Source organism: Dermochelys coriacea, chromosome 21 (genome assembly GCF_009764565.3).
Source record: "Dermochelys coriacea isolate rDerCor1 chromosome 21, rDerCor1.pri.v4, whole genome shotgun sequence".
Taxonomy (NCBI): domain Eukaryota; kingdom Metazoa; phylum Chordata; order Testudines; family Dermochelyidae; genus Dermochelys; species Dermochelys coriacea.
Genome location: NC_050088.1, coordinates 5,088,708 through 5,102,731, shown reverse-complemented (window position 1 = coordinate 5,102,731; position 14,024 = coordinate 5,088,708). Strand labels below are relative to the sequence as shown.

General features: G+C 46.9%; 1 protein-coding gene and 1 long non-coding RNA gene across 3 annotated transcripts in view; both read left to right on the top strand.

Annotated features, from left to right (window-relative positions):
• The window catches only part of LOC119846325 (complement component receptor 1-like protein), a 112,064-nt gene that overhangs the window by 72,435 nt on the left and 25,605 nt on the right, over window positions 1-14,024 (top strand). The window lies entirely within an intron of this gene.
• LOC119846329 lies at window positions 7,691-9,120 on the top strand. Of its 2 annotated transcripts, none has more exons than XR_006276519.1 (2): window positions 7,691-7,857; window positions 8,611-9,120. It is a non-coding gene; the product is annotated as an uncharacterized LOC119846329 (long non-coding RNA). The 2 variants fall into 2 exon arrangements; XR_005289841.2 differs by having other exon boundaries at window positions 7,691-8,081.

Sequence of the window (14,024 nt, the reverse complement as noted above, 5' to 3'; positions counted from 1 at the left end):
TCCACTCTGGTCAGAGGAACAAAACTGAGCCCTTCCTGGGAAGGGGGAGACTAAAGACAGCTATCAAAACTGTTGAAGTGGTTCAGGGCCAGTGATCATTCTCACCAATTACATATTCTGGTTGCAAAAAGAAAAGGAGTACTTGTGGCACCTTAGACTAACAAATTTATTTGAGCATAGGCTTTCGTGAGCTACAGCTCACTAAGCTGTAGCTCACGAAAGCTTATGCTCAAATAAATGTCTTAGTCTCTAAGGTGCCACAAGTACTCCTTTTCTTTTTGCGAATACAGACTAACACGGCTGCTACTCTGAAACCTGTCATTCTGGTTGGTGGTAGGTGGTTGGTAATTGTCAGTATGTACCTACTTTAGAGGCTTCTGGGTTTTCCTTCTCACTGGGAGAGTAATATGGACACTTTGTTCTGATTTTTTTTTTTCAAAAGTAATTCACATGCCATTGGTGAGCCTTTGAATTGTAGCAGCATATGCTGGTATATGCCAATTTTTGGGGGGGGCTCCCCATCCCCACTACCACCTTAAAAATCTGACTACCCCAACTCCCATTGCTATCTATGGAAAATGCAGCTGCTGATCACCTCTCAGTATCTGCCCCTTCATGGGAATTTGTCATGATCTAACGAATGGCTCTACTATTCCTTGGATTTCTCTTCCAAAGGCCCAATCCTACAGCCCTTCCTCACAAAAGCTGTCATTTATAGAAGTCACTAGGATGATTCATGTGACTAAGGGTAGCAGGATTGGGTCCCAGTTCTTGGTTTTGTATCTAATTAGCATCTGAAATGAGTTTGGAAGGTTATACTGTATATGCTCTGAAAGTGCATTCATAATCTTACAAACTTGCCCTGGAAGCCTGTATAATCACAGTCTGGTAGAGATAAGACTGTCCTGATCTGTTGGGCTAACAGAAGTTTTGGTTATTGGTGCACTTACACACATAAGGCTCTGTGTGAGTATGTGTCAGGTTGGTAGCAGAGGGCCTGTTTCTGCAGTCTGGCCTTGTCCCTTTTGTTACCTGTGAAATAGTTCCAGTGGCAGAGCATCTCCACCAGAAGTGGAGAAATCTAGAGGTTGTAGGAAGAACCACCCCACAAATTACTTTTTCAATTCAGGGGTCCCTTTATTTTGACTTTTTACAGCAGCATAGGGTTCTGCTAATGTTTACATAACAAGTGCATGCCATGTTTTGGCTGTGACTGTATGTGACCCAGCTTTGTATGTATGAGAGCAGGATACTTGAGAATTTGCTAAAAGAAGCCTGTACTCGCTGCAGGGGATGAATGGGACATGATGATGATTTACTAGGTCTGTTCAGGTTTCAGAGTAGCAGCCGTGTTAGTCTGTATTCTCAAAAAGAAAAGGAGTACTTGTGGCACCTTAGAGACTAACAAATTTATTAGAGCATAAGCTTTCGTGAGCTACAGCTCACTTCATCGGATGCATTCATTGTTAGTCTATAAGGTGCCACAAGTACTCCTTTTCTTTTAGGTCTGTTCAGTTGCTCATATGGATCTGTTCCCTTCAGCCAAAGGGGAATATGGCTCCTGGCTTCTGCCAGTGTAAGGTCCTTCTAGCTTGCTGTGGAGCTTTACTGGAACTGCTCCCCCTATTCAAGAAAAACTCTTCGAAGGAGCAAAATGACTTGCTAAAAATCAGATTCCTGGGGCAAACAGAGCCCTTTTATATTGTAGTGAACAAAGTTTAATTCTCCTTAAAGATCTACCAAGAGATTTAGCAGCATTTTCTATGCTTCAATCAATAGCACATTTCATTGCGATTCCACACTTTTATTGCACTCATCTTCCTCCTGTGTCATCACTGACTAACCAAAGAGCCTTTTATTGCCCTGATATAAAACTTTGAGGATGCTGGTTCTTAGTCATCATATTCATGCCAGTTACTCATTCTTTGTTTCAATCTGTACTTATTGCCTAATCTCGGGTGTGAAACCTAAGGGCTCAGTTATTGCCCCTAGAGTAGGGTGACTAGATAGCAAATGTGAAAAATCAGGACTGGATCAGGGGCTAATAGGAGCCTATATAAGAGAGCCTCCAAAATCAGGACTATCCCTATAAAATCAGGACATCTAGTTACCCTACCCTACAGCCAGAGCCACAAAGTGATGTAGTGGCTGGAATTATGGGGCAGAGCCCCGTTCATCTCTCTGCTTCTCAGCCAAATAGACCATGGATCTGACAGCTCTGATATAGCTCTGCAGGGGTTTCCAGTACAGTGTGTTCTAGGGGCATGGACATATGGCTGGACCTGTGCTGCACTTTGCTTATTCCCAGATTCTTGGTCACAAACACAGCCCTGCACGAGGTAGGGTAGCCAGAAGGCTGCTCTAACCTGCATGAAGTGAGCTGTAGCTCACGAAAGCTCAAATTTGTTAGCCTCTAAGGTGCCACAAGTACTCCTTTTCTTTTTTGCGAAGACAGACTAACACGGCTGCTACTCTGTAACCTGCACTGAGGCTGAACAAGTTGCAGCCGGACCCAGAACGCAAAAGCAGTATCTAGCATGGGGACGAATTAGCCCTCCTTGTCCTTGTCTTTAGAAGGCTAGCCCCAGACATGCTCCCTTCAGGGCAAGCACCAGTAGCCTCTGCTAAATCTGCTTCCCTCATGTGGAATAGACTCCCTGTGTACTTCCCAACCTACTAATAGCTCACCTTAAGTGATCACTCTGGTTACAGTGTGTATGGTAACATCCATTTGCAGGAGTGGGTGGGTGAGATTCTGTGGCCTGCATTGTGCAGGAGGTCAGACTAGATGATCAGAATGGTCCCTTCTGACCTTAGCATCTATGTATTCCACTTAGTGATCACAACAGGTGAAATGTTCAAATTGAGTTGTGCTCCCTTAGCCCACCTCCTTCCCATGCTGCAAATAGAGTACTGAACTGTAGTTTTTAACCTATCCCCCTCCCATGCTGACAGTTGTCTGCAGATACAGTCTGCAGTGACCATCTCAGCTTTTCTTCCAGTTCCTTTTTGCCAAAGGAAATACCGTGTAGGAAAGCAGATATTTGTCCATCATTGTCCCCTACTACATGAGATCATTTAATTTCTGAGCATACAGAAACATTCTGTAGGGCTTTCATTGTCCATGGCTCTGCCAAAGGTCTGCATGTTGCAAAGCTAAAAGCTTTATCAAGAAGAGCTACTCTGAAAATTCATCACCCACCTGGGCCCAGCCAGACTTTAAAATCTCAGCCCCTGCAATTGATTTTTCCAAAGAACTTGGCTCCTTTGGTTTAGGCACCAAAGTAAGGGTCGGGGTCCTTTCTGAGAGGAGCTACCATAAAGCACATGCTGTTGGCTGCTGTGATCAAAGTGGGCTTTACTCGCTTAGGGTAGGGTTGGCTGTGTGTGTTATTTTAGCATGCTGTCCCAGCTCTGTGCAGCTAGGGGACACAGCAGACCTTGATCGAATTGCCCAATAAAACCACAACCCCATTTCAGTAGCAAAGGCACCTAGCCAGGTTTATTGTTGACAGAGCATGGTCCTAGCTCCCCAGATCAATGTCTACAGTTACGCTAGCACATGTATGCCCATAACAATGGATGGGCTCAGTGAATGGCAGGACTTTAATAGGAAGCAGATATAAAACAAACAAAAGGAAGCATTTTTTTCACACAACGCACAGTCCACCTGTGGAACTCATTGCCAGAATATGTTGATTCAGAAAAACTAGATAAGTTCATGGGGGATAGGTCTATCAATGACTATTAGCCAGGATGGATAGGGATGGTGTCCCTAGCCTCTGTTTGCCAAAAGCTGGGAATGGGAGACAGGGTATAGTTCACTTGATTACCTGTTCTGTTCATTCCCTCTGGGGCACCTGGCATTGGTCATTGTTGGAAGACAGGATGGTGGGCTAGATGGACCATTGATCTGATCCCGTATGGCCGTTCTTATGACTTTCTGTTCCCTCCTGGGCCAGACAAAGACACTCCCTCTGAGACCCTTCTTTATACACTCGTACAAACAGGTTATGTATTGCCCCTCTGACATGGTTAGTTGCCACTGTCGGAGAAAAACATAGCTCTTGCTCTCAGGTTGGGTGCAGCAGGTCAGATACACTTTATTATCTCAAGCAATCGCACAGAGGGGGAGAGTGCACTCAGACGAGGGTTTCCCCCACCTAGGCAGGTCTCTCAAAGATAATTAGAGCAAGTATTTATACTTTTATTACAGACAATAATCAACAGCTGCATATTGTTTATACATATTCCTTCATGATATCTTATTTTTCTTACCATTTCTCTTATCGTCTACATTCTATTCTTATCTAATACAAGGTCACAACAGCCTCTCTCACAATTCTTTTCCCACTCGCTATGCACTATCCCCGCTTCTACAAATCTCGTGTTATTAAAGCTAGAATTAGCCCGACTCCTGCTCAATATAGAGGCCTGCATCTAAATTCTCTTTATCTACTTCCACACCACCCTTTACCTTGTACGTGCTGGTTCAATCATATGTGCTGATTTCCATCTGTGTCATCCTGACCTTATCTCTAGGAGGAGTCAACATGTTCCTTTTATCTTTGGGGCATGCGTTTGTAACATACTTGATATGGGGTGTTCTGGTTCCGTCACTCTTCTGGAATGTGTTTCTGTGAGTGTCCTGGGCCTAGCGCTTCTTAGGAATGTGTGTGGTTTTGCAATACCAGCCCTGTTCTTTCAGGTTCTGTGAACTTGCAAGCAGGCATGTATTATATAACAGGGCCAGATCGCTTTTGCCAATTTTGCTTTATATCAGCAGGGCCTGACTACTACTTTAGTTCAGGGTTCTGATACCAGGCCTCATGTTTCAGGCTCTCCCTTTCTACTACACCTGTGATGGCCTGTCTTCCTATGCTGTGAATACAGGGCCAGATTCTCAGCTGCTGTAAATAGGCACTAACCAACTTCACTAGGGCAAGGCCAATTTATATTGGCCGTGAATTTAGGCAACACTCTCTGCATGGTAGTTTCTGTTTCCTCCTAAATTCAGACTTCAGCATCTTCACATTACGAAGGAACCTTCTTTGCACTTCCCCTCCCATTTTTCCTCTTGCGTAAAAATCACAATTCTTTCGGCACTTCTCTGGACAAGTCTCACCCATCCCTATCTAAATTAAGCCATTCCGTTTCCCGTCTCAGTACAGACACAAATGTTGTGTAACATATGCATCTCTGCCAAATACCTGCATGCTCCAAAGCTAAAACTTTTTATCAGGAAGCAGTCAGCAAAGGAACAAATCCAAAGCAAAATAACTCAAGTCTTCAGTATCTTTTTACCAAGAATTTGAAAATGTGCTTCAACTGGCACAAAACAGGGCAAAATGCTGTTTCCGCTCAGAGCAGGAGAGGCTTGATAGAATTTCACTCCTGCTGCTTAAGCAACAACTGGATTTTATTTCAGAGTAGCAGCCGTGTTAGTCTGTATTCGCAAAAAGAAAAGGAGGACTTGTGGCACATTAGAGACTAACAAATTTATTTGAGCATATTCTTTCGTGAGCTACAGATCACTTCATCGGATGCATTCAGTGAAAAATACAGTGGGGAGATTTATATACATAGAGAACATGAAACAATGGGTGTTACCATACACACTGTAACCAGAATGATCACTTAAGGTGAGCTATTACCAGCGGGGGGGGGGGGGGAAACCTTTTGTAGTGATAATCAAGGTGGGCCATTTCCAGCAGTTAACAAGAACATCTGAGGATTTTACTTTTTGTTGGCTTGTCAATTTAGTGGTGGTTAAAGAGAGGGAAGAATAGCACTGACCAGAGGCAAGTACAGGCAGGCACAGTGCAATCTTCCCCTACGCAGCTTTGTCAGCACTGTCAATCCCCTGCTGTCCCTGGCAGGAGCTCCCACAGGGCTCCTTAACCCTATCTATAACATGCCCTTCTATTTAACAGTTAAACCCTCCTTCCACTCCCTGTTTTAGGCAAAGAATGGGATTCTTACCAGCAGTACTCTCTCCTATTTAATTCAGGGCCTCTTCTCTGGAGAAACTACCAGCCATGCTGATTTTTGCAGTGTTCTGGTGGATTGCATAAATGGGGACTGGAATGAAACACATGAGTTTTTTTGGGGGGTTGGCTTTAGAACCCAGACTTCTGCAAAAAAGGTAAGGAAAATGCTCTAGTCCACTGCCCCTGAGTTCCTTGAGTACTTAACATACCTATTAATTGTACAAGGGGGGTGGTTTGATCTGTAGTTTGTGGTTATAGCCAACAGAGTGACATTCACAAGGGGCTGCTCTAGTGTGATGCAAGTGTGTTAAAGGGATGTAGTGCTTGGTGTATCAGAGTGTCTCCCTGAGGATGGAAATCAGCAGGGGATGTGAGAGCTCTTTCCTCAGAACCCTTTCTGGCCAGCTTCAAAGCTTCCAAAAGGGCTCTACAGTGTCACCTGCAGCTTCTCTGGGGAGTTTCCACTGCACCTCTGCCTCCTTGCTTTAGCAACACAGACCTGTTGCCAGAACTAGCCTAACTGTTATAACTGCTGTTCTTGGTTTGGCTTATACCTCCCAGGATCAGTTTAGAAGTGGGAAATCAGGTGAAATGCATCGAATTTTAATGAAGAAAATGGCACTTGCATGTATAAAAGATGTTCTCAGCTTGTTTGTCACTGTTGCTGGCTAACTTGCCAAGTCAGATGTGGCTCTCCTGCATTTGCATAAAAATACATTTTGCCCACCGATTCCTTAGCATCTAATGTTTACTTGTGTCCTCTGTACCCAACGCTCAAGACGAGCCGCTCTTACCTGCTGTAGCAGGCGGCGGGTGAAGTAGCCGCTTGAAGAGAGCCGCTCCCCAGCCCACCTGTAGCCCCGCCGCTACTCCACCCCTGCTCTGCCCCAGGCCTTGCCCCCACTCTGCCCAGGCCCCGCCCTCTCCCCACTGTCTCCCTCCCGCTCCCTGATCACCCTCTTCCAGCCAAATCCCTGAACTCCAAGGAAGCAAATGACATTTGAAAAAAACGCTCTTCTGCGATTTCTTTTCCACTGCATGCTAGAAGTGGCCATTCAGAAGATAGCGGATTAAAAGCACTAGATTTATTTCAATACAGTGTTTTTTATATCTTTTGGAAAAAACAGCTCCGGCTAGTGTAGGAAGCCCGCTCCTGGCAACAGCACCGAGGAAGGTTGTTGCACTCAGGGATACAGACTGGAAGGGAAACCCGTGGAGGGCTTTAAATGTTTCAATTCACACTCTAACGAACAGAAGCAAACGGGTAAAATCTGGTGGGTGCTTCCAGGAGCAGCTGCCCCTCCCTGTAATGTGCCCACGGCTGCACCCACAAAGACACACGTGCAGCAGGGCGAGCCGGCCCCCGCCCTGTGTGTGCCTGGCCAGCTCCCCCTGCCTCCTGGGACACAGGTTCGATGCTGATCCCTGGGAGGAACCAATAACTCAGGGCCCAGCACAGCCTCTTCTCCCCGCCCCCAAACCCCAGTCCGGCGTCCGGGTGCAAGGCAGTGACACAAGCCCCGCCCCATCTCTCCTGACCACGCCCCCTTTCCTCGCTGTCCCTCGCGCTCCGGGCCCCGACGGTGCTGGGGTAGCCGGAGCCGGGGGTCATGCCTCTGAGCCTCCGCTGCCGGTTCCCCCCATGGTCTCGGCTCCGCGCTGCCGGCCCGGTGCCCGGGGGCTCCTGACGCTGCTGCCCCTGCCTGGGGCTCGCGGTGGGACGGCTGCGCTGGGCCGGCGGGCGGAGACCTGCCGCTGCCCCGCACTGGCTGTGTAGACGCGCAACCCCCGCCCCACAAGCCTCTACCCCCAGCTTTTCAAGTCAAGCTTCTGCTGCTTTTGAGCCAGTGTGGAGAGCAGAGGACAGGTTTGATATGCTCCCAGTAGCCTTCCATAGTCCCCTATTAAGAATGAAGGAGAAAATCATGTGTTGTTCTTTGGGTGAAAAATAAATAAATAAAACCAGAAAGATTATAAGCAAAGGCAAGATTTAATCTATAAGGAGGCAGCATTGCACTTGCTAGTTCCTTAAATGGATGATATGGCACACTGTGCGTGTGCGTAGTCACAGTATATGGTGCTTTAAAACAGGTATGTAAACTAAAGTAATTGCTTAATTGCGTTTAGTTTCTATCATGAAGAGCTTAGTTGTGTTTAATATCTATCATAAAGAATCTCAAGTGGACTTCATAAGGACTATGCAGTATTTTACATACCATTCACCTGCTCCATTGTTAAATAAGAATATTCAGTGTGACTAGACACTGAAGAAACTAATATCCCACTATAAAAATGTAAATCTACGCCGGTGTCCATGCAGAGCGGAACTTCTAGAGGAATATTTCAGCTCAGCTTCGTTTTATAGTGGGGAGAAAAGCAGATTCATGGATAGCCTAGTTCTCCCTTAGTTAGCTTGTGTAATTATCAACACTTGTCATCAGTCACTTTTTTGTTGTTTTTCCCTTGCAGTTACTACCTCTGCTGACAAATTAACCCTAGCCCTGTGACACCCATAGTGCATGTTTTCTCCTGCTTTTTCTAAGATTTTGCCACTAAGAAAAAAATGCCATAATCTCTGCTTTAACCTGAAATGAGTTTAAAATGTTTCTTACATTTACAGACGTTGGAAGAAAATCATGGAGAAGTTTAGAAGATAAATGTCATACATTTGTACTGAGATTTCTGTAGTGAAAATAGACACCCCTCCCACCCCCAAAGTAGCTGCTATTACTTTCGCTACAACTTCTTTCCTCTGGACTTCTAGTAGGAATCCACTGCATTTGAGTAAAGCAGAAAGACTGGAGGTGGATCATTGCTCTTGCCCTTGAAAATGGCTTCTGAAGCAAGCAAGGCAGTTCATAGCATCAAAATTATTCGCTCTTTTGAACATGCAGCTGGTTCCTTATTCGGCCTCTCCATAGTGCTAAATGTTTCCCCTTAAACAACATAGTCACCATCAGAGCGTGGCATGGGTTTGGTTTGGATTGCGAGTTGTGGCTTTAACTGCAGACAGCAAGAGAGCCTCTTCAGATCCTTACTTAGAAGCTTCCATCATAGAATGCATATTACTCTATAAACAGAAATTTAAAGATGCCAGACACTAGGTGGAATGTTGTTGTAGATTCTTCATTAAAAACATCCATCCTGGGTCAGACCAATGGTCCATGTAGCCAGGTGCTTCAAAGGGAATGAACAGACCAGGGCAGTTACTGAGTGATCCATCATTCCCTGTCAGCCAGTCCCAGCTTCTGGCAATCGGAGAGTAGGGACACTCAGAGCATGGGGTTGTATCCCTAGCCATCTTGGCTATCACATTTGTTTCCTTGCAATCCACTAATACTTTCTTATAAGAAGTAAGAAGCAAGATCAAAAGTGTCCTCCTGAGAAGTTCTCCAGTGGTCTAGTGCCTACATTATTTTATATGTTAGTTATCAAAAACTGTCTTTGTAGATCTTAAAATAAGCTTTTTTATATTCAGAAAAATATAATCCAACACTTTGGCATCTGGCTTACGAGATATAAAGTTTTAAAATATTACTTGCATCTTTTTTGTGACTGCAAGCTGCATTTCAACTATAATTGAAGATATCTGTTATTTACAACGTGTTATTTGGAATAGGCCTTTTTCTTAAATAAAAAGGATACTGAATAAAGACTCCAGCATCCTGATATTTTTTCCATACCTGTTAATAGAAACTGTCTCATTAACTATTTAAAAGTGATGTTGAGATCTAGCCCTGTGCTCTCATCTAATCAGTAGCTGCTTACAGAACAGGAAGAAGTTACCTCCTTTCCTCTTGCAGATAAGTATCTCTTTACTAGTGTGGAGGGATTTTCAAAACGTGTCAGAAGTTGACTCAGTTCCGTTTATCCAGACTCCCTCGGGATCGCTGTCAGAAGAAGGAGATCCCCACTGCTCAGAGCTGAGATCAGCGCTATAGCGTCAACTCTGGCTGCAGTCCTTCCCCACCCTCACTTCCCGTTAGGGTGTGAATTGGCAAGGTGAGATGCCCCAGAGCTACTTCTGCGGAAGATCCTGGCATTCGTAACACAGGCTTTGTCAGACAGAGGCAACTCTAGAGCAGGGGAAACATCAATGAAGGAATATACATGCTCCCCACCCTGGTTCCCTCCGCATCCCCACCTATTCCCCTGGCCCTCCCACAACATCCCTGCTCCCGACAGGGCTCCCCACATAATGGGGAAGACCAGGGGCCCATCCGTATATTTGTGGTAAACAACTAAATTTTAGTCCTATGCACTAGACTGCAGCTAGGAGGAGTTCAGTGAACTAAGATCAATTTCTCTCCTGCTTCCAGGTGTTTCTTTGCTATGCAGTGGCAAAAACAAATGTTAAGAAGGTTGGAACTCTGAAAACAGCCCCAAAACTTCTTCTAGATAGCGAAAAGAGCCTTGCAGTCTGCCCCAGTGGTCAATAAACTAAGGCCATTTATGGTTCAAGTATCTCCCTCTTCTATGGTGGCTTTGGGAATAAGTATTTTTATGTGAAAGGCCATAGATACAAATTTAAGGAGAGGGCTACGCGGAGATTGTAAAAAAGCTTTTGAGTCATTTCCCTTGAGTAAGGTGCTACTTCTTTGGGGTATTGAAGTAATTACAAAATACCCCCACTTTCTGTCACAGATGAAACCTTCACATGCAGGTTCTGCAGTAAAAGCTGGCAAAAGGAAGGGGATGAAGAAAGGTTGTGTGCTCAAAGCACAGGACTAAGAGTCAGCAGCTATGTGGGTTCTGCTTTTAGCTCTGTTTTTGTCTCTCCCACAGATTCTTTGTTCTGCCTAGGGTAAGTCACATACACCAGAATGCATAAAAGGAATTAGGTGCCCAAGGCCATGTTGTACCTGCTTAAATCCTGGTTTCAGCATCTCTGTGATGTCCAAAACATTCCGCCTAACCCTTGGAAGGTGGTGGTGGTGGTGGTGGTGCCGGTGCCGGTGCCAGTGCCCCCCTTATAACTTTTAGCTCAGTGTTCCATTCTGGGTACGTACTTATATAGTCATAGAGCCAGAGGGACTCTGTAGTTGGGTGGAGCAGGCGGTCAGCTGGGTGGTGGGAGACCCTGGCTCCAATCACTTTAATTATTTTTTTCCTACAGTGCAGCAGCTTCACTTGGATAGACCGAGGTAGCCCCCATTAGACTATCTCATATTCAGTGGTTACAGCACTCTGCTGAGAGACGTAGGGGACCTATGTTCAGATCCTTTCTCCCCCTGTGCCTGATGGGGGAATTGAACCTGGGTCTCCCCACATCCCAGGAGAGTGTGCTCACTATGGGGCTAAATGTTATCAGGTGGGTACAGCTAATGCCACCCCCAGCCCTTTTATACAGAGTGGGGCAGGCACCTAACTCATTCTGGTAAGAAACTTAAGTTGCCTGACTCCAGCGGAGGAGTCCCCAGAGCTAGCTGCCTATCTCTGGTGGGGGCTGCTGGGCCATTTCTCCTCAACATCTCCCATTGGCCAGCTTAGGTGGCTCCCTGCTTTGCGCGCTGGCTTTGGTGGATCACAATCTAAGGCGCCCATCTCCCTCTATTCCTTTGATAGACCCCTAGGTGACCTAACTCGGGCTTTGTGAATCACAGTGATTTTAAAAAAAAGAAAAGCAGTACTTGTGGCACCTTAGAGACTAACAAATTTATTAGAGCATAAGCTTTCGTGAGCTACAGCTCACTTCATCGGATGCATTTCTTTTTGCGAATACAGACTAACACGGCTGCTACTCTGAAACCAGTGATTTTTAAGGGCCCGAAAGTTTCCAGGTGCTCAGCATTGCAATGCCTAACTCCTTTTGTTCAGCCAGGTCATACCCTTTCTGGGTCTCCAGTTCGTCTTCTCTCTCTCCGGAGCCTGGGAGGATAAATCCATTTCTGCGGGTGGAACAGGCGTTCTACTAGTGCCTGTACCGATGGTGTCAGCTGCAGTGAGGGGGACAGCTGCAGGGTCAGCCCTGCCGGGGGGAGAACACCTCCGTCCTGACACCCCTGCAAATACAAAGGGAAAGGGACGTGGATGGGTCATTACACAAAGTAAAACTATTTCCCCATGTTTATTCCCCGCCCCCACTGTTCCTCAGACATTTTTGTCCACTGCTGGAAATGGCCCACCTTGATTATCAATACCAAAGGTTCCCCCCCATGCTGCTAATAGCTCACCTTACCGGATCACTCTCCTTACAGTGTGCACGGTAACACCCATTGTTTCCTGTTCTCTGTGTATATAAATCATCTCCCCACTGTATTTGCCACCAAATGCATCTGATGAAGTGAGCTGTAGCTCACGAAAGCTTATGCTCTAATAAATTTGTTAGTCTCTAAGGTGCCACAAGTCCTCCTTTTCTTTTGGCGAATACAGACTAACACGGCTGCTACTCTGAAACCTGTCAAATAAATTGGTTAGTCTCTACGGTGCCACAAGTCCTCCTGTTCTTTATGCTCATGGTAGTGAATGTTCCCACAGCGCCCTCCTCCCCCCCCCGGCGCCCGGACAGCGCGCGAGAGCCCCCCAGGAACACAGGCCCCGCCCCTCAGCCGCCCGACCCCGCCCCTCTCCGCTGCTGGCCCCGCCCCCGGCTCCGCGGGCTGCAGACGCTGGGGCCGGTTGCAGCTCCCCGCTGCCCCAGCATCTCTGCGAGCGGCTAAGCTCTGTCCCGTTGGTGGGAGTGTTCATGCCCAGGGGCGCGGGCTGGGGGTGTCTCCTGCCGGTGGTTGGAGGCAGGCTGGGCTGGGAGAAAAAGCCCCTTCGAGCAGCGGAGAAATACCATGCGGCCTCTGCCTTTGCGGGGGGGGGGGAGCTTCTGCCCCCTCGGCCCTGCGCAGAGCGGGCCAGGGGGGTGACTTGCGGTGGGGAGAGCTCGTGGTGTCCGGGAGCCATTTCAATCCGCCCCGGGGATCCGTAGGCGCTGAGCCCAGAAGTTGCACTGACTCCGCGCACCCACGCTGCGTCTCTGGCTGCGGAGCTATGCTCGGGGGGTTCGGGCTGCTGGTCTCCCCGGTGCTCTGCAGCGCCGCGTTGCAGCGCGCTCGCCAGGGCAGGCTCTCCACGTGCGGGAGAGACTGAATTGGATCTTTTCTTTGTGCGAATACAGACTAACACGGCTGCTACTCTGAGAGCTGAATGGAGTCTGAGCCACAGCCTCCTGCTTCTCCTCGCGGCTGCTTTCCTGTGCCATCCTGGACGAAGGTAGGCACTGTGATCTTTTCTGTGTGCCCACCAGAGGCCAGTCTTTAACAGTCATTTTCTGCACGACCCACCCCACCCTTCTGCGCCCAATCCTGTCGCCCTTACTCATACTGAGTAACACTTCACTCCACACGCACCACCACGTGCTAACTTTTCGACGCCTCTGAAGTGTAAGAAGTAAAGGCGGTGAAATAGAGGGTTACAATCTCGAGCCCATTTCAGTTTGCTGTTCCTGTTAACACTGTTACCTTTCCTGACTGATCATTCGCTGCTATCTGTGATATCAATGGAATATACTCAATGTGTTTGATATTGATGTATGCTTGTGTGAACTGGGCTGAATATTGGTAGTACAAACGTCACTAAGTAACCAAAGTCAGAGTCCGGAATGGCAGCAACGTGGATTTTTTTTTTCCAAAAAAAAAAAAAAATCTGTCAACTGTTTGCTCAGAGTTGTACATGATGTAAATCGAGACTCTGTCCCACCCACAAAGAGCTTTCATATCTGTCGGGTATTTATTCAGCATTCATCACGGTGGCATCTAACCTTTGGGTCAAGGTTCAGAAGCAGGCTGGAGCAGAACAGATGGGGAGGAAACTGAAGTAGGTGAGCTGTTCATTGAAATATTACATGGCCAGCCCTGGAGAAGAAAATTCTTTATTCTCAGCACAAGTACAGAGTGGGTAGTAGCACTGTAAGCTTCCCCTCACAGCCCCTGGCATCATGTCCTAAATCCTGTCCTGTAGGGATTACCTTTGAGGAAATGGGAGCTCCGTGCCCATTCAGTCCCTGGTTACTGCTGGGACTACCAGCTGTGGGTTTTGTGTTTTGCA